Genomic DNA, 27,458 nt, shown 5'->3' with positions numbered 1-27,458 from the left:
AGTTGATTTCTTATGGGGCTGTGAGTGAAGTATCTGTTTCATGCCTCTCTAGTTGATTTATAGAATGGCTGTCTTTTCCCTGTATGTTTTCACATGGCATCTTCCCTCTGTGTGTGTCTCTGTGTTCAAATGTTCCCTCTTTACAAGGATACCAATCATATTGGATATTAGAACCCACTCTAATGTCCTTACTTGAACTAATTGTCTATGTAAAAATCTTATCTCCAAATAATATCATGTCCTTAGGTACTAGGGTTTATTGCTTAAACATTATGAATTTTGGAGACTTTAATTCAACTCATAAGGGAGACCTATTGTTTTATTTCTTGGTATTATAACTCATCTACCTGATATTTATGGCCACCCATTTGGTGACCATTGTGGTCAGTTCATGAATTGGTGCATCATTGTTCCCTCAAGCCATATCCATCTGCATGGGTAGAGATGAGAATAACCAGAGACAATTAGAATTAGCTCAGGCTACAGTATTGCCAAGTACATTTGACTACTGAGTAAGGATAAAAGTCTATCAGGCTGCTTCTTGTGGTCCTCATATCTATATATCCTATACTTTCAGCTTTGGCCACATTATTATTTGAACAAATACAATTTTATTGGAAGTGGCATATCCAACATAGCACTAGGATCTTTTTAAGGCTGTTGCCTCAACGTGACATATTTCTTCTCTCTCTATCTTGGTGGACAAGTCCACGATATAGACCAATCTTGGCTGGCTAGAGGAGAAACCAAGGCAATAATTTACACATAATATAGGTAATATTCAAAGCCTTGTTTTGGGGAATCGCTAATATTTGGGCATTATCTGTTGCTGCTGCTGTTGCTAAGTCACTTCAGTCGTGTCCGACTCTGTGTGACCCCATAGACGGCAGCCCACCAAGGCTCCCTTGTCCCTGGGATTCTCCAGGCCAAAACACTAGAGTGGGTTGCCATTTCCTTCTCCAATGCATGAAAGTGAAAAGTGAAAGTGAAGTCGCTCAGTCATTATTACAGGATAATTTAGCCCAAACTGATACACTTGGACGCAAGCAAGGGAATAATTCCAATTTAAGATTTATAAAGACAGAGGTTTTTTCATCTTTATTTACTAATACATATACAATACTTAAAACCATGCCTAGCTGTTAGTGGATATCTGTTGAATTAATTAATGTGCATAGACTTAAAGCTGAGAAATGAAAAATATAGGACATCAAGTGAAAGAGGTGCAATGAAAAGCTAATATCAATGAAATGAACTTGAAGTTTTGCTTATGGAATGATGTTGGGTGAATTAGAGAGAAGAGGTAGTGATCAAATTATAAAATACAAGAAACTCAGATCATAGAGATGCTGCATTCATTGGTAATCACAAGATTTACACTATGAATAAATGAATGAAAGGTTCTCACTCAGATGAAGACAAGAATTTGGAGAAATGAAGTTCAAGGAACAGAAGTGTCAGGGTTGAATGCACCATCAGAAAATGAAAGCAAGGGTAATATTGGAACAAGTGTTAAAATTTTGAGCTATGAGGGGAAATAAGGGAAATAAACCAGGAGGTTGAAAATGTCAGCAACAGTGGAGGTTAGTGAGTCATAGAATCTGATAATATGTGTGAGAATCATAGCCAGAAGTCTTTAAAGGGGAAGAGAAAAGAAGGGTATGGAGCTTGGAAAAAATTCTAAAGAAAATATTCAGGCTTACACATGAGGACTTCAGGAGCAAAAACTGGTAACCATTGAAAAGTCAGTAGAGAAAGTTATGTTCTCAGAGGAGATCCATGTTTCATCAGAAAAAAAAAAAATCTGAAAGGATTGATCAAAGAAGAATTTTATCTCAGAATATAAAATATTTTCACACATATTATAAGGGTGTCAGGAACTCAAATGATAGAATAAGGGCGGGAGGAAGGGAATTACAAAACTTTAAAGAAGATTGGATTTGGGGAGAGGAGGAATGACTGAGTCTAAGATTTCTTATGGTTACTACAAACAAAGAAAGTTATAATTGGATGGATCCTAATTAATTGAAGATAGAGTGTGTTGGGAAGAGTCTGGGTTTGGAGTGATTGTTTAGGGACCTCCTCTCTCCCTCCCTCCCCTGCCCTGCCAGCCAACTCACCAGGGTAGAAACATTACTGCTAACCTGGCTTGACCTTATTCTCAGTGACCTCTTTCACTCCTGAACTCTGTTAGGAAGGTGCTATGTTATACTGGGCCACTCTTCATGCTGGTGATCAGAGTAGACTGCATTGAGTTTGTCATGAAAGAATGAGTATGCTTTATTCACTTGCTCACCTTGTGAGAAAGGTGAGACCCTTTCTCACCTTTGCTATTTCCTCAGCAAAAAAAGTTAATCTGGTAGAAAACAAAGTTGAGGTTTTCTTTTTCCCCCTTGGTTTCTTTGTTCTATTTGGGAAGAAAGGATCTATCTTAAAACTAGCCTTAGAGGTATGTGTAAATAAATGAAGTTGGTATAGTTTAATGTGTTCCCTCAATACTTGTCACCACAAATATTAAAAAAACCTGGCGGAAGATACACTGTATGTTTTGTCCAACTATTTGGCTTCACATGCTGTCATATTGGTTATCTTCCACCACCTATGATTGAGCACATCGGAGCAATAAATAGCCTCCATCCCTAAGCAACAGAATTGTCAAAAGTGGGCAGAATATTCTCTTTTCTATGAGGATGATTGGATTGGAGGAAAATTAATGTAAAAATAAGGTACAATACCATTAGATATTGATAAATTGTCACAAAAAATGCATTACTTAGAGACTAGAATAGGAAGTAATAGAGAAGTATTATATATAATATTATATGTGATATTATTATGAAATATATTTATCCATATTTAATTATTATAAAATGTTATACTATATATACATATATTCACTAGACTTCAAATATGAAATGTGTATTTTTCTTATGTTTTGGCTACTGCATCTTTACAGATGTGAGTTTGTGTGAAAATAGGATACAGGATTCACATCAACAAATGCCTTTTTTCAAAATGCTGCAGAAACCTAAAGGGGGATTTCACTAGATTTTCTCAGACTCATTGTAAGGAATATATATCCACTCATGCTGAGCATAAAAACCTGACCCAGAGGAAGCAGTTCAGCTGTTTTATCTTGACATCTATTCATCTAGAATTAAAACTGTTAAATGTTTAATCTATGATATTCTTGTTATGATGTATATTTAATATCTTTGTTGCATCATACATACATACACCCACTAAAGTGCATTCGCATATGAACAAATACGTACATATATCACTACAGTAGTCCCTAACTAGAAAGTATTTGAACTGTCTCTGGTCCTGTTCATTTATTACTTAAGTGCTCATAGTTGTAATGCACAAAGAAGGAAACAATAGACATGGACAACTTAAATCTCTGTCCCTGAATTTCTCACTACGAATAAGAAGTTGTCACTTTACCCAGGTTAAATTCACACCATATTATGTGGCCAATCCTCTTTGAAACAACATTTTAAAATTCATTTTTATCTGTGTTCAAATTAATAGGCTTTATTTTTAAAAACATTTTTAGGTTTATAGAAAATTGAGTCAATAAAAAAGAGTTCTCATATACCCTTGCCCCACCCCAAAACATAGTTTCCCTGGCTAGTAACATCTTATATTAATGTGATCCATTTGTTACAGTTAATAACTCAATATTAATTTAAATATTAACCAAAGTACATATTTTACATCAAGGCTCACTCTTTGTGTTGTACTTATTTATGAATTTTGACAAACACATAATGCCATGTATCCACCATGAGGTTATAATTCAGTAACTAACCCTAAAATCCCTGTGCTTCACTTATCTGTTCTTCTGCCTTCCTTTCCTGACCCTCTTTGCAATCACTGATCATGTTACTCTCTTTATATTTTTCCAGAGTTATATAGTCAGCATAAAATTTGCAGATTTTTCACACTGGTTTCTTTTACTGAGCAATATGCACTTCAGTTTTTTCCATATCTTTTGACAGCTTGATAACTCATTTTTTTTTTAATCATAAGATGACATTCCACTATATGGATTCACCACCCTTTGTTTATCCATTCAGCTACTGCATCTCTTGGTTGGTTCCCGTTTTTTTTTTGTTTTTGTTTTTTTATATAATTATAAATAAAGCTACTATGAACATTCACATGAGGTTATTGTGTGAAATTTTAAGAAAATTTAAGGAACTAATACTGTCACATAGGCCTTAGCTTCTGATTTTTATATCTTTTTTCTAACTATGTATATTTTTCTCTTAATAATGCCCTCTAACAAAATAATTCTATGTAGTCCCAAGACTATAGCACTTCTGTCTGTAAACTTATATACCTGACCGCCCTTATGCATTTACCTGACTTTTTAAATATTGACTGCTTCCTGAAAGCCATGCTCAGCAACATTCACTGGACTCTTCAAGTTGATGAAATTCGATTAGTTTCTAGATATAGTTTTCCTTCAATCACAGTAAGTATAAGTAAAGTTATCATCCTTCCTTTAATATGTGCTATTAATAAAATATCCTAAAATAGTCATCTCTATGGACAAATACACATATTCAAGGAGTTTTATTATTTTATTTTTCCTTAGTAATAGAAATCAGCATAGATATGAGTCCTAGGCTCTCAGCTAATATCACTAGCTTCCACTGTCATCTTCAGTGTCTTATGCTGACTGTGTCAAATATTTCTTTTCTGAATGAATTGTATCAAAAGAAATGAGACTCATTGGTTGATAAATCTCAGACAGAGATGAACTGGTGTAAAAATAGCATATACAAAACTCAACATGCATTTAATGCCACAATCCAGAAAGCTCCAGTGACAATACTCAGTAAGAGAATCCTAGAATTAATGCATTGAATTCATTTGTTGATGTGAAGGGATTACTATAATTATGTGTCTATGCTACCACAATAACCTAATAACTGGTTTCCTTCAAGTGATTGTATTCTTCTTCAAATAATTGTCCTTCTATAGAAGGAGTGATCTTTCCAAAAACATGTATTTTATCATGTTACACCAGCTACTAAATAAAATTCAAAGTTTTCTTATTGCACTTAAAAAAACATAAGGATTCTTAACATAGCCTATAAAATGTAAGTGTTTTTTTTTTTTTTTACAGTCAACATTGTTTCCTAATATACACCTTTATTTTTAAGGTACACTGGGGTCCAAGTTGATTCAATGAAAACATTTTAACCAATTTGTTGGTTTCAGTTTTGTCACTTTTGTTGTTGTTTTCTGACCATGTATATCTTAAAATGTCCTTATTTTGCTTTTATTATTTTTACTTTTTATTGAGATGATGCTTTTGAACTGTGGTGTTGGAGAAGACTCTTGACAGTCCCTTGGACTGCCAGGGGATCAAATTTGTTAATCCTAAAGGAAATCAGTCCTGAATATTCTTTGGAAGGACTGTTGCTGAAGCTGAAACTCCAATATTTTGGCCACCTGGTGCAAAAAATTAACTCATTGGAAAAGACCCTGATTCTGGGAAAGATTGAAAGCAGGAGAAGGGGACGACAGAGGATGAGATGGTTGGATGGCATCACCGACTCTATGGACATGAGTTTGAGCAAGCTCCAGGAATTGGTGATGGACAGGGAGGCCTGGTGTGCTGCGGTCCATGGGGTCACAAAGAGTCAGACACGGACTGAATGACTGAAATGATATACAATATTATATAAGTTACAGGTATACAACATAGTGATTCACAATTTTTAAAGTGAATCCATTAATAGCTATAAAACATTGGCTATATTCTTTGTGCTGTAAAGTACAAACTTAGTAGCTTATTTATTTTGTACATAGTAGTTTGTAGGTCTTAATCCCTTGCCCTTAACTTGTTCTTTCCCCTCTGCTCTCCCCACTGTTAACCCCTAGTTTGTTCTCTACATCTGTGAGTTTGTTTCTGTCTTGGATACATTCATTTTGGTTTTTTTTAGATTCCATATATAAGACAGAATATTTGGTTTTATTATAAATTTTTACATTAAATAGAGCCAGTCCACAATTCTTCCTGTTCCTCATTTTCTCTAAATTTTTGCTGCCATCTCATCTTCCTTCCTTAATTCTTTCCTTTCATGGTTTCAATATTTCATTAGATAGTCTTACTTCTTTACTTTTTCATGTAGATGTCAGAGCCATCTTAGAAATTCCTAATAAGGATTTTAATAAAATTTCTTTGGATTCATGGATTTATTTGAGATGAATTAATATCCTCATAGGTTTGAACTTTCCTAATATATATATGCAGAATATATTTTCAGGTTTGTTATCTTTATTGCATTTTTAATTAAAAGTTTTACATATAAAATCTGTTAAATATATACTAATTTTCTACTATGTGTCAAGATATTAATATTACCCTCTTACTAATACAGTTATGTAAAGTTTAAAAATAAAATAAAATTTAAAAAAAAATAAATAAAATAAAAATTGAAAAAATCCTGGCATATGTGAAGTGCAAACTTTTAAATTTTAATAACTTAAAGAGATACAAAAATTTTGTTATCTCATTTGAGGAATTTTGTCTATATATAAATACTTTATAAGTATCAGTAATGTTAATTTACATTCCTTTTCTTCTAAATTGTAATATGAAAATGCACCTATGAATAAAAAGTTTTGTGAAATAACTTTTTATCAAGCCACAAAACTTATGGTCATTAAAGTATATTTTTTCAGGAGGATACAGAAAATAATTTACTAAAGTTTTAAAAATTTAGAATGCTACTTTGTAATCTATATCAAAGAATAGGATTATTAAGGTAAACTATAATAAAATGAGAAAAATATGAACTCATCCACTGGGAAGCATAAAAAAAGAAAACTAAATGGAATATGTCAAACTGAAATATGGAAAATAACTAATACTATTTCAAATTTTCTGATTGAAATGATATCCCACAGTCCTTATCAATGTTAAATGACTAAATTAATGATAAATTTTTAAACAAATTTATACAAAACAAATACAACTTATTTAGCCAACATTGATAAACTTTGCATTGTAAAATTGAAAATAATGTAAAATTTTCCTCTTGTGAATGAGGAAGTCAACTTTACATAATCTCTTTGAACCTCTCTTTCCATATCTCCTGCAATGAATACAGAATTACACATGCCCATAAACACAAGGTCTATGGTAGCCTTTCAAGAAATTTATTTATATTTTTATATTAAATTCTTAGTAACAGTTTTCCAAATGCCTAGAGTATACCATAAAGAAAATAATTTTTCTCCTTGAGAACTCAGACACTTTATATATTTTTAATGAAATCTAGAACTAGATTTTCAAACTAATAAATAAAAGAAATAAATGAACAGTAATTAATGTTCATAGATTCTAACACAGGACTCTGCTATGTCTCTAGTGAACTCAAATATGAAAATCTGTGTTTTCAACAGTGCTAGAGATTTTATGAACTATTACCTGAGATCATGTGTCCTTACATCATTATTTGATTCATATGCTAAACTGATATATTATTTGTCTTTTTGTAGTCATGTTCAAAATTGAGCTTGATCTGTAGAGTTCATCTTTGTTTACTACTTCTAAAACTTGCAGTATTGTTATATAAAGAATCGTCATGCTTTTCCTTAATCTTCTTTTCCCTTGTGGAGAGATTTTTGTCACTAAGATTTCTCAATAATTTAGAAGAATTGTCCAAAAAGGTCAGTGTCCAAAAACGTTTGCATTTTCAGAATACTAAACATTTTATCCATGCTTTCACATCTGATAGAATTACAAGGAAATGGATTTTACCCCTCATGCAAGCTAACATGTCAGCATGCCTCAATTCTATGGAAACTGACAAGAAACATGAATCTTCTGGGTCTGAGACAAATAATTATATCATTCACAGCACAGCCAATACTAGGAATGCTGAAGCATGCAAATTTCCTTTGCCCCCAAGTCTCAGGAGGTTACACATACGGTCAAATTAAGCCTGCACAGGTAGTATCTTGCAACTAAGGGACTTTTTCACACAAAGGGATATCTTGAGCTTAAGGAATCCTTCATTTCTATGGTAAACAACTTTACTTTTCGTCAAGAGAGACTTTTCTCACTTTCAAAATTTCTAGTTGCACAAACATCCAGAGGAATACAAATGACCTGTATAAAAATACTTTCAGAGCTTTCTAATCTCAGTATACTCAGATATGTAGTGCAAGAAGCTCTTGCCAATTGCCTCCCAACAATAGTTTATTAAATCAATATAAATACACATATATTAAAAAATGCAGTTGTGTAGTTTTACCACTTCTGAATCTTCTATATTTTTCATAATCCAATTTTTGCATTAGTGTCCCTGTTTAATAATCTTTGCAAGAGAGTAATTTGTGGTTTCAATTATTAAAACTAATATTTTGTTTACTGTGATTATTATTATGACTTTCATTTTGTTTCTTTATCTTAATAATTCTGCCTCTATCCTACTTAAAATCTTTTTTATTGCCTTTATTGCAAAGTTCACTTCAGTTGCTATGACAAATTATTCTTCTAGAACTTTTCACTTATTATCTCTCATTCTATTATCTCTTATTCATCTCTTTCTTTTCCAACTGTCTTGTAAATTCTGTCAAATATGAATTACTTGCAGTCCCTGAAAGTGTCATTCTCTAATTTTATTTTTCCCATGTATACTGTACTTCTTGAAAGTGTCAATATTTGTTTACAACCCTTTTTTTTACATAGATCATCTTAAGGTTTCCCCTAAGTTCAGTGTCCTGCTGTCTTTCACTTGACTGCACCTATAGGTACTTTATAGTCATTGGAAGGACTGATGCTGAAGCTGAAGCTTCAATACTTTTCCCACCTGATGTGAAGACATGACTCTTTGAAAAAGACCATGATGCTGGGAAAGAGTGAAGGCAAAAGAAGGGGGCAGCAGAGATTGAGATGGTTAGACAGCATCATCAACTCAAAGGACATGAATCTGAATACATTTCAGGAGATAGTGAAGAACAGGGTAGCCTGGTGTGCTGCAATCCATGGCGTCTCAAAGAGCTGGACACTACTTAATGACTAAACAACAACAACATAGGTTCTTTAAGCATTTTGTAATTTCTGGTCTTGGTCCTGGATGTATGTCCCCAAACATGGTAAATCTATTCTTTTATTTTTTTTAAAGCAATTGATACCAGCAATTTTATAATTACATTCTTTTTTCACTCCAGCTTCATTAAAGTATATTTGACATTAAAATCATATATATTTAAGGTGTACAACAATTTCCCAGTGACTCAGCAGTAAAGAATCCGCCTGCAATACAGGAGACATAGCTCGATCTGTGGCTGTGGGAGACCCCCTGGAGAAGGAAATGGCAGCCCCCTCCAGTATTCTTGCCTGGGAAATAACATGGACAGCGGAGCCTGGAGGGCTATAGTCCATGGGGTCACAAAAGAGTTGGACAAGACTGCGTGACTAAACAACAACAAGGTATACAACATACACTTTGGACATATGTATACATACTTCCGGAGAAGGCGATGGCACCCAGTACTCTTGCCTGGAAAATCCCATGGACAGAGGAGCCTGGTAGGCTGCAGTCCATGGGGTCGCGAAGAGTCGGACACGACTGAGCGACTTCACTTTCACTTTTCACTTTCATGCATTGGAGAAGGAAATGGCAACCCACTTCAGTGTTCTTGCCTGGAGAATCCCAGGGATGGGGGAGCCTGGTGGGCTGCCGTATGGGGTAGCACAGAGTGGGACACGACTGAAGCGACTTAGCAGCAGCAGCAGCATAATTACATCATTAAATAATTGCCACATTCAAGCTAAATAAAAACAGAAATATGGATCAATGACCAGAACAGAGAGACCAGAAACAAATTCATATATTTATAGTCAGTTGATTTCCAAAGCTTCCCTGAAGGTCCAGCGTTTAACACAATTCCAATGAAGGCTTTGATCCCTGGTGGATAAAATAATGTCCCATATGGTGCAGGGTATGATCAAAAAATAAATAAATAAGGAAAGACAATATAGTCAATTGATTTTCAACAACATCCTTGAAAGGATAGTCTACTCAATAAATAATGTTGGAAAAATCTAAATATACACATGCAGAAAAATGAAATTGCATCAAATTATAAAGCAATGCATTGCAAAGTATGTAAATCTAACTTTTTGACCATCACTGTATGTCCAATGCATAATTCAATAGCTGAAAAAAAAAAAGTCCAAAGGGAAATCACTGAAATAATTAATTACTTTTACTTCCACTCTGAAGAGGTTAAAAAGAAATACAGTTGACCAAAATTACATTGCCAGTATGAATTTGAAAACACTTTAGAGTTCAAGTGTATTCCTATTCATATTTCCATTTATATTCACCTTTTTCTGATTTTACATATATATCATTATTTAAGATTATATTAACAGATAATCTTACTGGTTGAATCCTAAAAGATGCACCAGAATAAAGAAGATAAAAGTGAACAAGAAGAATGATAAAATATTATAGGAAATAAATATATTATATAATATATAAAATATTATTATAGAAAAATAAATATTTCTCTACTTTACATATGGCTGTAGCAGTCTTTTTGGCTTCTAATTTCTGAGGTTTACTCATTTTTTTTTTAATTTACTGAAAATTAGGACAATATTTACTTGTAGTACTATACTGGTTCAACATATAGCCCTACTCTTTTTCTGTATCACTTTACGAATTTATGTATATCAATAGAAAAGGGTAAAATAAAGAGAGGAATGCAGCCAAATATCTACTGAAAGAGAGAATCAGTATCTTAAGTGTGTTAATCTGAGAAAGATATAAAAAAACAGAAAGAAATAACTAAATACATAACTGAAAAAAATTGCAAAAAATAAACAATTAAGATTTTTAAATAGGAGAGAGAAAACATTACTATAACCAAAATAATTAGACTAACAAATAATTAGTCTAAAAATTAGACTAACAAAAAGAAAATTTATATGTATTCTATTTCATTTATGCAAAAAGAAATTCTAATTCTGATATTCAAATTTACAGGTCTATACTAGTCACATGACATGAAGACAAGCTTCAGGAGAAATGGCCTAAGACTTAACTATGTAGACAATGTTTACTACAGATCTTCTCTAAATAAACTAGGGAAAGTGGGTGGTATAATACAGAAAGAAGGGGAATTCGAATCTCAATGGAAGGACATAAATACCACTAAGCAAAGAAACTGCAAATGCATACAGTTAGACTTACATGGTTAAGGGAATGAAATTTGAAGGTAGTCAGACTGGGTGTAAATCCTCCTTTTACTACCTAATAGATGTTGAGTATTCAGTGAAAAATTCAACTTAATTGTAAAATGCAGATAGAACAATAAATTTTATTATCATGAAGATGAAAAAAAAGCTAATAACTTTAAGGCAATTAGAATAGTACTTGGACTATTAGAAAGTGTTGTATAGGTGTTTACACAAAAATGCATCAGTTCAGTTCAGTCGCTCAGTCATGTACAACTCAATGCGAACTCACGGACTGTAGCACGCGAGGCCTTCCTGTCCATCAGCAACTCCCGGAGTTTAATCAAACTCATATCCATTGAGTCAGTGAGGCCATCCAACCATCTCATCCTCTGTCAGCCCCTTCTCCTGTCACCTTCAAACTTTCCCAGCCTCCGTGTCTTTTCAAATGAGTCAGTTCTTCCCATCAGGTGGCCGAAGTATGAGAGTTTCACCTTCAACATCAGTAGTCCTTCCAATGAACATTCAGAATTGATTTCCTTTAGGATGGACCAGTTTGATCCCTTGCAGTCCAAGGGACTCTCAAGAGTCTTCTCCAACACCACAGTTCAAAAGCATCAATTCTTCAGCACTCAGCTTTCTTTAGAGTCCAACTCTCACATCCATACATGACTACTGGAAAAACCATAGCCTTGACTAGATGGACCTTTGTTGGCAAAGTAATGTCTCGGCTTTTTAATATGCTGTCTAGGTCAGTCATAGATTTTCTTCCAAGCAGTAAGCATCTTTTAATTTCATGGCTGAGGTCACCATCTGCACTGATTTTGGAGCCAAAAAGAATAAAGTCTGCCACTGTTTCCTCTATTTTCTCCATCTATTTGCCATGAAGTGATGGGACTAGATGCCATGATCTTTGTTTTCTGAATGTTAAGCTCTAAAGCCAACTTTTTCATTCTCCTCTTCACTTTCATCAAGAGACTCTTTAATTCTTCTTTGCTTTCTGACACAAGGGTGGTGTCATCTGCATATCTGAGGTTATTGATATTTCTCCCGGCAATCTTGATTCCAGCTTATACTTCATCCAGCCCAGCATTTCTCATGATGTACTCTGCATATAAGTTAACTAAGCAGGGTGACAATATACAGCCTTGATGTACTCCTTTTCCTATTTGGAACCAGTCTGTTGTTCCATGTCCAGTTCTAACGGTTGCTTCCTGACCTGCATCCAGATTTCTCAAGAGGCAGGTCAGGTGGTCTGGTATGCCCATCTCTTTCAGAATTTTCCACATTTTATTGTGATCCACACAGTCAAAAGCTTTGGCATAGTCAATAAAGCAGAAACAGATGTTTTTTCTGGAAATGTCTTGCCTTTTTAATGATCTAGCAGATGTTGGAAATTTGATCCCTGTTCCTCTGCCTTTTCTAAAACCAGCTTGAACATCTGGAAGTTCACAGTTCACGTATTGCTGAAGCCTGGCTTGGAGAATTTTGAGCATTACTTTACTAGTGTGTGAAATGAGTGTAATTGTGCAGTAGTTTGAGCATTCTTTGGCATTGCCTTTGTTAGGTATTAGAGTGAAAAATGACTGTTTCTATTCCTGTGGCCACTGCTGAGCTTTCCAAATTTGCTGGCATATTGAGTGCAGCACTTTCACAGCATCATCTTCCAGGATTTGAAAGAGCTCAACTGGAATTCCATCACCTCCACTAGCTTTGATCACAGTGATGCTTCTTAAGGCCCTCTTGGCTTCACATTCCAGGATGTCTGGCTCTAGGTCAGTGATCACACCATTGTGATTATTTGGGTCATGAAGATCTTTTTTATACAGTTCTGTGTATTCTTGCCACCTGTTCTTAATATCTTCTGCTTCTGTTAGGTCCATACCATTTCTGTCCTTTATCAAACCCATCTTTGCATGAAATGTTCCCTTGGTATCTCTAATTTTCTTAAAGAAATCTCTACTCTTTCCCATTCTATTTTTTCCTCTATTTTTTCTTTGCACTGATCACTGAGAAAGGCTTTCTTATCTCTCCTTGCTATTAACTGTAACTCTTCTTACAAAAGAGTATTTCTTGCCTTTTCTCCTTTGCTTTTGGCTTCTCTTCTTTTCACAGCTATTTGTAAGGCCCCTTCATAGAGCCATTTTGCTTTTTTGCATTTCTTTTTCTTGGAAATGCTCTTGCTCCCTGTCTCCTGTACAATGTTACAAACCTCCATCCATAGTTCATCAAGCACTCTGTCTATCAGATCTAGTCTCTTAAATCTATTTCTCACTTCCACTGTGTATTCATTAGGGATTTGATTTAGGTTATGCCTGCATGGTCTAGTGATTTTCCCTACTTTCTTCAGTTTGGCAATAAAGAGTTCATGATCAGAAGCCAAAGTCAGCTCCTGGTCTTGTTTTTCCTGACTGTATAGAACTTCTACATCTTTGACTGCAAAGAATATAATCAATCTGATTTTGGTGTTGACCATCTGCTGATGTCCATATGTAGAGTCTTCTCTTGTGCTGTTGGAAGGTGTTTTCTATGACCAGTGTGTTCTCTTGGCAGAACTCTATTAGCCTTTGCCCTGCTTCATTCTGTACTCCAAGGCCAAATTTGGCTGTTACTCCAGGTGTTTCTTGACTTAATGCTTTGGCATTCCAGTCCCCTATAATGAAAAGGCATCTTTTTTTTTCTTTCCATTTTTAATACTAGAAGGTGCTGTAGGTCTTCATAGAACCATTCCACTTCAGCTTCTTCAGCATTACTGGTAGGGGCATAGACTTGGATTACCGTGATATTGAATGGTTTGCCTTGGAAATGAACAGAGATCATTCTGTCATTTTTGAGACTGCATTGAAGTACCACATTTCAGACTCTTTTGTTGACTATGATGGCTACTCCATTTCTTCTAAAGGGTTCCTGCCTGTAGTAGTAGATATAATGGTCATCTGAGTTAAATTCACCCATTCCAGTCCATTTTAGTTTGCTGATTCCTAAAATGCATATTGCTATACTAATAAAATATGCCTTAATGCTTAAATTTATAATAATCAGGATCCAAAATCTCTAAATATTCTCTAATGGAACTTGGAGAGATAGATGGAGAAACAAAATGTAGTAAAGACTGACAAAATTCTTATATTTTTAAAAGAAGAGAGAATTTTTCATTATAGGTTTTTGAAGAAAATGTCTAAAGTATGCTTAAACATTAAAATGTAAAGGTAAAATGCTAAAATACAAATGACATATTGAGGTTAGCAAACTTTGGCCAGTAAGCTAATAATATTTTTACATAATTTTAAAGTTTTATAAAAGAGAAACATATTACCCAGGCTAAATCTGGTCCAAAAATTCTAAAATATTTATTATGTGGCCATTTAAGTAAAAACTTTATCACTCTTATATAAGAGAAGTAAAGAAAAAGCAAGAAAAATATGAAAAGAAGAAAACAATCCAATTAAGAGAGAAAATTTATAGAAAGGAGATTATAGGGAACAAAAGAATACTATACATATATTCAGATATATCCTTCAGTTCATTTCAGTCGCTCAGTCATGTCTGACTCCTTGCCACCCCATGGATTGCAGCAAGCCAAGCCTCCCTGTCCATCACTAACTCCCGGAGTTTACTCAAATTCATGTCCATCTCATTGGTGATTCTCCAACCACCTCATCCTCTGTTATCCCTTTCTCCTCATGCCATCGATCTTTCCCAACATGAGGGTCTTTTCCAATGAGTCGGTTCTTCACATCAGGTGGCCAAAGTATTGGAGTTTCAGCTTCATCATCAGTTCTTCCAATGAATATTCAGGACTCATTTCCTTTAGGATTAACATATTTGATCTCCTGGCAGTCCAAGGGCCTCTCAAGAGTCTTCTCCAACACCACAGTTTAAAAGCATCAATTCTTTGGTCTCAGCTTTCTTTATAGTCCAACTCTCACATCCATACATGACTACTGGAAAAAAAACATAGCTTTCACTAGATGGATATTTGTTGGCAAAGTAATGTCTCTGCTTCTTAATATGCTGTCTAGGTTGGCTATAGCTTTTCTTCCAAGGAGTAAGTATTTTTAATTTCATAGCTGCAGTCATCATCTGCAGTGATTTTGGAGTCCCCCAAAATAAAGTCTCTCACCGTTTCCATTGTTTCCCCTTCTATTTGCCATGAAGTGATGGGACCAAATGCCATGATCTTAGTTTTCTGAATGTTGAGTTTTAAGCCAACTTTTTCCACTCTCCTCTTTCATCTTTATCAAAAGGCTCATTAGTTCTTTTTTGATTTGTGCCATAATGGTGGTGTCATCTGCGTATCTGAGGTTATCGATATTTCTCCCAGCAATTTTGATTCCAGCTTCTTATTCTCCCTTATTGTGAAGGAGTTAAACTTCCTGATTAAAAAACAGATAATTCCAGAAGTAAAGTTACATTAAAATTGATAAGCAAAAACAATAAAGAAATGCTGTACCTTACATATTCTAAATTACAAACATAATACAAATTGAAAGCCATTTAATACAATTTGGAAAGAGCAATAAAATATAGTTATCTAATATTCTTTTCATTTAGAAGATAAAAATGTAATTTGAATAGCTCACAGGCTAGATATTTTGATTATAAATTAGTCAGACATAACATAGAAGATCTGTATATCAAAACTCATGGGGTACAATAAACTCATTTTAGGCACAGGTTGCTTTTGTTTTTCAGTAACTCAGTCACGTCTGACTCTTTGCAACCCCATGGACTGTAGCACACCAGTGCTTCCACTATCTCTTGGAATTTGCTCAAATTCACGTCCATTACTCAAATTCATGTCCACTCGGTTACATAGGATCCAAATTTTATTACAATAAAACTTGAATTTTAAAAATATGGGTAATAAGGAGAATATAAAAACAACTCCAAAACATAAAAACCACACAAAGATAAAACGAAATAGTGTCTATAGAAAAGTCAGTTTCTAGTTTTACACAATAAACATATGAAAGCTCTTCAAAATCAGTCAAACATCAAGTTGTAAAAAGGAAACAAAGGGACAGGAAACATGACTATACACCAGAATTTTTTTTAATTATATATAATGATAAGTTTTAAGCATTTAAGAGATTTTAATGTCATCATATGATTATATTCAAACTTATAGATACAGAGAACCTAAAAAATGAGTGCTTACCAGCGGGAAGAGAGAAGGAGAGAGAGAGTGTATAGGGGTGGGGAGTAAAGGTACAAACTATTATACAATGTAGGGTACAAGTTTATATTGTACAACACAGGGAATATAGCCAATATTTTATAATAACTATAAATGTAGTATAACCTTTAAAATTGTGAATCACTGTGCTATGCACCTGTAATGTTGTGTATCAACTATATACGTATATATATATATATATAAATATATATAACCATAAAAATAGAAAACCATAATGATTGGGCTTTAAGGAAAGTATAAATGACAAACTTTGTTCAAGACCAAGTAGATAACATTATATTTAAACAGTAATGGGAAAAAAAATCTATCCCAGGTTAATCAAAGTTCCATCACACACTTAAGAAAGAGATTATATTCTTTAAATATTTTTAACTAATATATTAATAGTAACTGAAATATTGTCAATTAATTCAACTATATAAATATAATCCTGATAACAAATCTTATCAAGGAAACCAGTTACACCAAAGTTAACCAATAGAAAAAACTCAGCTCTTCATGTTTTTATAAAAGCTTATTTTAAATATTGAGACAAAGAAAATTTAACAGAATATTAATCAAATGTCCAAGCAAATTATATCTTAAGATTTTGTGAAAGTTCAACATTATGAGGTTTACTGAAGTATTACTGTTACATCATGGTTTTCCAGATGGCTTAGTGGTAAAGCATCCACCTGCCATTGCAGGAGATGCAGGAGACAGTTTGACCTCTGGGTTGGGAAGATACCCTGAAAGAGGAAATGGCACCCCACTTCAGTATTCTTGCCTGGAAAACTCAATGGATAGAGAAGCCTGTTGGTCGATAGTCCCTGGGGTCACAAAGAGCAGGACACAACTAATCAATTAAGCATGCTCTCTCTCTCTCTCTCTCTCTCTCTTTCACACACACACACAACATGTTACATTAATGAATTAAAGTAGAAGAGACAAATAAGTGGTACCGTAAATTAACAAATCTAAAATAAACACAGGTTAGAAAGCTACTAAAGATGATTGCATTTTGCCATTATCTACTAAAAATAGCACATTGAATTTTGCATTAGAACTGATTATACACGTAACTACTTCTCTTTCTCTAGTTTTTTATATAGCATGTGCATGAACATGGATGCACTTGCTCAGCAAATGTCAATTACATAAATGTTCAATCATTACCTTGAGCCCTGGAACAATACAAAACTGAAAACTCTAGTGTCTAATTCTACCGGGAAATTTAGTAACAAAAGCAAAGAAAAAAGTCATTTTATTTTGCTCCAAACAGATCTTCTCCCCTCTGTGTACAAGTGAAGATAGTAACTCCTGAGTTTTCCTGAATTATGCCATAAATTATTAGGAGTTCTAACACCTTTCTTCTAGATAATCATAGTAACATATGTAACCTATAGTATTAATTATAGTATGCTTTGGTATTCTATGATGAAATTCTGGGAAAGTGTCATATATGAAGTTGTTTCTTAATTATTTAGGGGAAATAGTGTGCATTAATCACTACTGCAGTTTATTTATTGAATTCTGATAGCACTCAAAAAAAACAGCTTAATTAACTATTGAAATGTGGCTAAGTAATTAAGGAATAAATAAGAAACAATTAACATATTAAGCATGTTGACTAAATCACATAAGGTACTGTGATAGAAATGAGACCTGGATATAAGGTTTTATGATTCCTTTTTACTGATTTTAAATTATTCATTATACCAGAGTAAGAATTTTTACATGGATAATCTCATTTAATTGTTACAACAGTACTCGAAGAAAGACTGTTATTATTTTTATTTTATAGACTGGGATGCTTAAACTTTGGTTACTTCAGTGTTTTCTCACAATTTTACCTACTGGTTATTAGGGACAGACTTGACATCAAGCAATTCAACCACATTTTTCTATCATCAGCTATTATTACTTTGGGCTAATTCATTCCATCAATGGGTTTTAGTAAATTCTTCATGAGTTCATTCTTTCAGTGTGACAATTTGTTAAAAACAACTGTGCACATATTCTAATATTTCTGATAAAGTTTCTACATATAACTTTCTTAAATATTTCAAGGCAACTCCAGAGCACAATAAATAAAACAGTGTATGTGTAGGAACACAAGCACAGGGTGGAGTGTTTGCAGAACCTTATTTCCTTCCATCCATCTTTGGGATGAACCTAAGATCTCTTAAAGTCATTCTGAGAATCAATTGGAAGCAATTCTAGAAATGTCACCAGAAACAGTACTTGTCTGTTTCTTCAGTCAAAACCCCAATCTTGCTGCGTGTAATGTGACTAAGACAATAGGATGACATTTCCAGGAGTATCAATTTGACTCTATGAACTTCTGTATGCATAGAGAGGAAACACATTCAGAGCAAGGGCTAATGGGTGAATTCTCTAGTTCTCTTTGAAGCTGACAGCCTCTCTTACCTCATCCTGCCCTGGAATGTTATCTTTTTGTTTGTTTGTTTTACAGTCAGAAACTATTCAGGATGCATTAAGTAAAAAACAAAAAAATATGAAACAGAAAGCAAACTAATGCAAGACTAGGCAGATTTCCATATATAAGTGTGAAACAGCAAAAAGGAAATACAGCATCGTTATCAAGTGAAGTCAAGCTGCTCAAAAAACACATATTTACAAACAAGACTGTTAAAGTAGATGCTATTATGTAAGACAGAAAACTCTTTGCCAGCACACGGAGCCCTCAAATCCCTCTCTCTCATACTCCATTTATTGATATGTTAATTAAAATATTTATTTATTAAGGCCATTTCTTTCACTATTTTTTCCATTTATGTAGACTTCTTGAGTGAATTGGAGAGTCATAAACCTACATTTTAGGCACATCACTGATTCAGACTGATCTTTTTTTTCTAACTAACTCAAGTAAGGGGAGTATACTTTACAAATTATCTGTTATATGCTCACTTCTTAATATATGTACACTTTTAAAAAGAAAATATTCTGGATAAAGAGTTAGTTGCCTAAAGCTTCTGGCAAGCAAGTATTTCCCATGTCATTTTCCATTTCACAGCGAGAAATAATGCACATTTTAGAATTTAATATACATGCTTTAATTGATTTAGGAGGGGGGAAAGCTCTTATAGAAAAAAAAACCTAAAGTATCTTATTAATATTTAATTTTTAAGTAGTAAGTATTCAGGGTTTCAGTATCAAGTACAATACCTACTTTAGAGGATCAATATATATTTCTGAAATTAGCACTTTTTTTCATTGTTTCTGATATTAAAGTAATGAATTACTAATATTAATACTAAATACCTACAGTGCTTCCTCTGAAGAAAGAGATTTTATCATGAGTACCTGGTTCTGAGAAATATTCAGATGTGTGTTCCCTAAAGTAATTCAATGTATGAATTCTTTACAAAGAATAAATGCACGTTTTCTCCAGACTATTTATAAGGATATCTGTGGCACCTGCTTATAACAGGTATATGGCAGATATTAAATGATACTTGATGATCACATAAAGGAAATAGAAAAGGTTTATTACCGGGAGCTTTAATATTTATTCTTCAGAAGATTATGGTCATGTGAATGGTTTAATGAAGGCCTGCTAGAGGGACTGTCCAAGTTAACACTGAGGCACTTGCATTATCTCCCAGAAAAAAATTAAAATGTAACTGCATTCTAATGAGACAATCCTACATTTGCCTTGGCTATAAAAAGAAATGCTATAAATTTCTATCCTAGTCATATTGGTGATATACATGAAAAGAAAGTGAAATTGAAGTCACTCTGTTGCGTCCAACTCTTTGCGACCCCATGGACTGTAGCCCACCAGGGTTCTCCATCCATGGAATTTTCCAGGCAAGAGTACTGTCTATCTGAATCTCAGGTAGTTTGTGTGAAAAGGCTTTTTTTTTTAATGGCCATAATTTGAGTGAATTATAGCAAAGAGTCTGGGACACATGCAAAAAGTCAGCTTTTGAAGGCATAGTCATTTTGGAAGCAGTAAGCAGTTCTCCAATTCTAGATTTGTCTCTTGACAGCTGTGCATGTTATCTGGGCACTTAGGACCTCAGACTTCATTTTACATATCACAAAATTCCTGGAATTTTGTTTTTTATATTTGCAGTAGAATGATGCATCAGAAACTATTTGAAAATCATCTATTGTAACTAACATATTGATAATTACCTTACACAGATATTGTATGCTATTTTTTTTTTTTTGAACTACATGGATGCCAGATCTTAGTTTCCCAAACAGGGATCCAATCGATGCCCACTGCAGTGGAAGCGTGGAATCTTAACCACTAGAACACAAGGGAAGTCCCTGTATGTTATTCTGGTTGCTTTCATTTCCCTCACTGTCACTCCCCCTTTATTAAGAAAGACCAGAGAATGCATGATATGTATTGAGCAAGCCCAGCTATTTTTTAAATCAGTGTATGATATTAATGAATCATCAAGAAGAACTATATCAACACTGCCACTAACCCTTTGATATATGAAAAATACGATAATCTTAAGCAAGTATGAGTTTAGGAAGATCAACTATATCATATGTTGCAGGTGATAAATAATCTGAGGACAAGTTAAGAAAATAGCATTGACATATATATGCTGTGCTGTACTGTGTTCAGTCTCTCAGTCTTGTCCGACACCTTGTGACCGAATGGACTGTAACCTGCCAGGCTCCTCTGTCCATGGGATTCTCCAGGCAAGAATACTGGAATGCTTTCCCAACCCAAGGATCAAACCAGGTCTCCCTCATTGCAGACAGATTCTTTACCCTCTGAGCCACCAGGATGCCCAAGAATACTGGTGTGGGTAACCTATCCCTTCTCCATGGGATCTTCCTGACCCAGTAATTGAACTAATTGGGGTCTCCCACATTGAATGTGGATTCTTTACCAGTTGAGTTACCAGGGAAGCCCCCATATATATATATATATGTTATCTTATGTAAAATATATAGCTAGTAAGAAGCAGCTAGATAACACAGGGAGCCCAGCCTGGTACTCTGTGTAACCTAGAGTGTAGGGGAGAGAGGCTGAAGAGGGATTATATATATATATATATATAAATAATATATACTTCATATATATATATATATATATAATTATGGCTGATTTCCATGTTGTGTGGCAGAAAGCAACACAACATTACAAATCAATTATCCCCCAATTAAAAAAATAAATTAAAAAATAGTAATTCCAAAAGTAAGTAAGTAATTCCAAAAGTAATAATAAATAATAACAATCTGAAGACTGGGCCATTAGGCTTCTCAAAAGCTGCACTAAGCTATAGCAGATCCTAGCAAAAGGCCTTTAACTCTTCTTTCTTCCTCCCTTCCTACTTCTTTCCTCCCTTTGTTTTTTGTTTGTTTGTTTTATTCTTAGCATATACAATGGGTACAAGTTTCCGAATTCTGTGTATAGAGGGATATTTTGAAAAAAATAAAAAAGTATCAGCAGTTAGGCTGAAGAGTAAACTTCCTGAGAATAAGGACAAGTCTTTACCCCCATTAATTCACATATAACCCAATGCACAATACGCTGGAAAATGACTTCAACTGATTTACCTAATCAAAAAATGTTAAGTTGTAAGGACAAAGAAATTCTTAGATCCAAATTCTGGCCCAAGCTATAAACATTGATTGTACATAAACAGGCAGAGAGACAATCAAACTCTTCTGTTGTTCTGAGAAGCCCCATTCTCTGGCCTGACAATCTTAGCTCACCACGCCTGATATACACAGGTATAACTGTATTTTGATAATTTAGAAAAATAGAGTCCTTTTTAAAATGGTATGTAGCATAACTCACGATGCTCACAATCTTGATTGCTATCCCAGTGTTACTAAATATTGAGTTTATCTGCTGTTATCTGTCTTATTCATTGACAAATAGCAGGACCTGAACACTTCTTAAATAACCTTCTATTTTGAGTCCCACTCATTTCACCAATGACAAGATAGCTCTAAAGTCAGTTATGTGAATTAACAAACACTTTCATGTAGATCATTTCTAATAGAATTTCAAATATTAAGCAATCACTTTCTAAAATGTTCAGACATTATAAAGGTACTTCAAATGCTGAATTAACTCAACACAACAGACCTAGAGATATTATCCTATTTGTATTAATTTTAATTTTTTAAAAACTTTACCTTTTTAAATAGTAAATTGTGCCATCATTTGAACGGAGAAGGCAATGGCAACCCACTCCAGTACTCTCACCTGGAAAATCCCATGGACAGAGGAGCCTGGTAGACTGCAGTCCATGGGGTCGAGAAGAGTCGGACATGACTGAGCAACTTCCCTTTCACTTTCATGCATTGGAGAAGGAAATGGCAACCTAATCCAGTGTTCTTGCCTGGAGAAGCCCAGGGACAGGGGAGCCTGGTGGGCTGCCTCTATGGGAGTGCACAGAGTCGGACACGACTGAAATGACTTAGCAGCAGTAGCAGCATAGTCTATGTTCATTTATTTACTTTGTTTTCTCCATTCTACCTCAGTGGCCTGTAAAGCAGATGCTTTCTCATAACATTTCTAATCCCTTAGGAAAACTGAAAAAACCATTCCCTTTTTACTGTTAACTTGTTAAGTTCACTTAACTCCAAGACCTTAAGTGAAAGCTGCTCAGTCATGTCCGACTCTGTGTGACCCCATGGACTACACAGTCCGTGGAATTCTTCAGGCCAAAATACCACAGTGGTAGCCATTCCCTTCTCCAGAGGATCTTCCCAACCCAGGGATTGAACCCAGGTCTCCTGAATTGCAGGCAGATTCTTTACCAGCTGAGCCACCAGGGAAGCCCAACTCCCAAGACATTCAGTTCAATTCAGTCCCTCAGTCATGTCCGACTCTCTGTGACCCCATGGACTGCAGCACGCCAGGCCTCGCTGTCCATCACCAACTCCTGGAGCCTACTCAAACTCATGTCCATCACATCACTGATGCCACCCAACCATCTCATCCTCTGTCATCCACTTCTCCTCCACCTTCAATCATTCCCAGCATCAGGGTCTTTTCAAATGTGTCAGTTCTTCGCATGAGGTGGCCAAAGTATTAGAGTTTCAGCTTCAGTATCAGAGCTTCCAATGAATATTCATGACTGATTTTCTGTAGGATTGACTGGTTGGATCTCCTTGCAGTCTAAGGGACTCTCAAGACATTAAGGAAAAGTAAACAAAGTCGAAACTAACATACATAAGACCATACAGTTTTAAATAGGTTTCGAGTGTATAAAGGTCCCTTTTCTGGAGTATTTGACTTTCTATTGAAATGATTCCTGAAAGAATCACTGGTGTTTGCCCTTGTTGATATTTGAGGAGGAGGCTTGCCTGTGCCTTCCAGAAATCAGCTCTTTCCCTTTTTCTTAACGAAAGTCATGCCTCTGCTTTTGCCACCTACTTCCCCAAATGTATTAAATAGAAGTATCATCCTGGGAACTGTCATGGTTATCTCTGTCTCCAATTCTTATGATACCAGTTTTAATGGTTTTTTGTCTGGCTTACTAAGGAATGTTTCTGAAGCATTTTAAAATACTAATCTGAAGAATGGATGAGTTTTATATATAGATACATTTTTCCTTCTTTTTCTTTCATTGGCAAAATGGAGCTTCAGAAGAGAGTGAAAATTCATTTACCTAACATTATGTACCAAATGAACACAAATTTTTAAAAATAAATTTTTACTGCTGCTGCTGCTAAGTCGCTTCAGTCGTGTCTGACTCTGTGCGACCCCATAGAGGGAAGCCCACCAGGCTCCCCCGCCCCTGGGATTCTCCAGGCAAGAACACTGGAGTGGGTTGCCATTTCCTTCAAATTCAAGATCATTTATCATCCTTTGTACTTAGTTATTGATAAATACTTAGATCAAAATTGACATATGTTAGTCTAACCTTTTAAGTCAAATTATGAATTCCATTTTCTAATAGAGAATACTGATAAAGAAACAGTAAGTTAGTTTGAAGTGGATACTGTATTTAAAATGTTATGCTGATTATACTGTGATGGATTATAAAACCTCTACACTAAGTATGACAAAGGGAAGACAAACTGCTTTAGGTTTATAATTTATCCTTTACTGACTTTATCCCGACACAATGAAACATATCACCACTTAAGATTTTCTCCAGACTATCAATCAATCAATCAATAAGTGAGCCAAGGTATGACTGAAATCAGATTATTTTAAGACTGGCTTCAAAACCCATGATTTTACATTACTCCAACACATTTTACAATGATGACAGCAGATGATTACATAAAAGTCTATCAATAGAACCATAGGTATTTTTAATTAGTCATTAAAATTTGAGCTTGTTTTCCTAAAGAATTTAATGAAATTTCAAACATATGCAAATATAAGATAAAAGTGGGCTTCCCTGGTAGCTCAACTGGTAAAGAATCCACCTGCAGTACAGGAGACCCCGGTTCGATTCCTGGGTTGGGAAGATCCCCTAGAAAATGGACAGGCTACCACCCACTCCAGTATTCTTGGGATTCCCTGGTGGTTCAGACAGTAAAGAATCTGCCTGCAATGTGGGAGAGCTGGGTTGGGAAGAACCCCTAGAGGAGGACATGGCAACCCACTGCATGGGGAATCCTTGCCTGGAATCCCCATGAACAGAGGAGCCTGGTGAGCCACAGTCCATGGGGTCACAAAGAGTTGGACATGACTGACTAAGGTAATACAAATTATAATATGTGTGCTAAGTCGCTCAGTTGTGACTGACTTTTTTGCAACCCCTTGGACAGGTGCCCACCAGGATCCTGTTTCCATGGAATTTTCCAGGCTGGAATACTGGACTGAGTAGCCATTTCCTTCTCCAGGGATCTTCCCAATCCAAGCATCAAACCTGAGTCTCCTGTGTCTCCTGCATTGCAGGCAGATTCTTTACTATTGTGCCATCTGGGAAGCCATTATAATATGTACTTAGGCTAAATAAACATGTGATTCACATTTAGTAAGAAAATAATAAAGTTAATGTTATATCATTTGAAATATTTTTACTATTATTTTTGTTATTCATTTCCAATTTTACCAAATAAACTTTTGTATGCTTTTGCAAACTGATATTTTGCAGATATTTTTACATCATGTTTTTATTACAATTTCCTAAAACCATCACAAGAAGCTTAGTTACTTGGTACCAGAATGGGACCTTTTCATGTTTACCAGCTATTAATGATTTACGTGTACCAAATTATCTGTAAATAAAGTGTTTATGGCATCATCAAATGAATATCTTTATAGCAAATTTTATAGTTTTTTAGATTCTGAAACTATAACCTTAATATTTTTAGTAAACTCCCAAAGTATGCAACACAAATATAGATCAGAGTAAAAAACATAAATAAATAGCTCAAAAATATTTCAGAAAGTAAAAAAAAAATCCATGCTACCAGTAGTCAAATCAGTAAATAATAATTATTCTTATTATGTCCACTTTATTTAAATTTAATTTTTTAAATTTGATTTATTAGTAAACCAGATCACAAAATTCTCATTTGTAGAAATGTTTTTAAAATTGAAGTAAAAAAAATACCTTTAATTTTCAGGACTTCAACTCTTGCCATCTTCCTAAGCAAAGTTCAAGCTAAGCACCTTGCAAATAATTTGGAAAAAGTAAAAAAGGATTTGGAGACAGAAGATTCATTTACTTATGAGTTAGGTAAGGTAGCCAAGCCAATTAGCCCCATTGAGTTTTGATTTTTTAATTTAATGATGATTAAATGAGACATTCCCTTTGCATATAATTTATAAACTACTTAATGATATAAAATAGCTCCATTTAATAGAAATATATTGAGTGTGACGTATATAATTTTAACTTTCTGGGGGCCAATTAAAAATTTAAAAGAAACAAGGTGAAATTAATTTTGTTTTTTTAACCCCAAAATATCTCAAATGCTTCTTCCACACATCACCAATATAAAAAATATTCTTGAGACGTTTTATATACTTTTTTTGGTATTTAATATTTGCTATCCATGTGTGGGCTTCCCTGGTGGTCCAGTAGTAAAAAAAAAAAAAAAAAAAATCTGCCTGCTAATGCAGGAAATGCAAGAGATAGGGGTGCCATTTCTGGCTTGGTAAGCTTCCCTAGAGGAGGAAATAATAACTCATTCCAGTATTCTTGCCTTGAAAATCCCGTAAACAGAGGAGCCTGGCTTACAGTCCATGGGGTTGCAAAAGAGTCTGAAATGACTGACTAAACAACAATAACAACAATTCAGTGTGTATTTTACACTTCCAGTGCATTGCAATTATGACTGGTCACATTTTAAGTGTTCAATAGCCACATGGAGCCTGTAGCTATGATGATGAACAGGTACGAACATTGAGTTTTACTGAGAGTGTCTTGATTAATATTATTTTCTGTTTATAACAATGGAAGATAGTCAGTATAATCTAGAACAGGACAAGATCACACAACAGATAAGCAATTTCAAGTGAGGTAAATTTAAATCTATTAACACATAACATAAATATACATTGAATATACAAAACAAACATACACTGAATATATATAATATAAGAAAAATTTCTTGATTGCACATATAAATTGAAATGCATTATGCTATGTTCTGTTTTTTGGTTTGTACCTAGTAAGCAAAGAAAAGTCATACGTTTACCACGTAAGATAATGCCCAACACTTGAAGGGGAAAGAACTCAGATTCCTTCCTGCAGATACCTTATCTAATAAATCTGCTAGTGGATTAGAAGGTCTATGTAGTACCTCTAGCTGTATTTTCTGAGGGATACTCTTTTGCAAAATATTAGAATGATTCAAGCAATATTCATAAAGCAAGGGAAGATTATATAAGGTAGAAATTGTTCTAGAGCATTTTCTTCCTACTCTACAAGTCCCTCTAGGTTAGTACTTATAAATTTTTTCCCCAATCCCTGCATGTGGACCACGTTTATCTATATTGTAGATTTGATAATTTGCCTGAGAGCTAGTTATGTTAGTCTAAATAATTCAATTGTTTTGTGCATGTAAGTGTAGTCTCTAAGATACATTATCTGTAAGAAAAAAAGGTTAGATCTTTTCTTCTTTCACAAAAGATAAATGCCA

The sequence above is a fragment of the Bubalus kerabau genome, chromosome 18, assembly GCF_029407905.1.
Source record: "Bubalus kerabau isolate K-KA32 ecotype Philippines breed swamp buffalo chromosome 18, PCC_UOA_SB_1v2, whole genome shotgun sequence".
NCBI classification, from domain to species: domain Eukaryota; kingdom Metazoa; phylum Chordata; class Mammalia; order Artiodactyla; family Bovidae; genus Bubalus; species Bubalus kerabau.
This window is presented reverse-complemented; position numbering follows the sequence as displayed.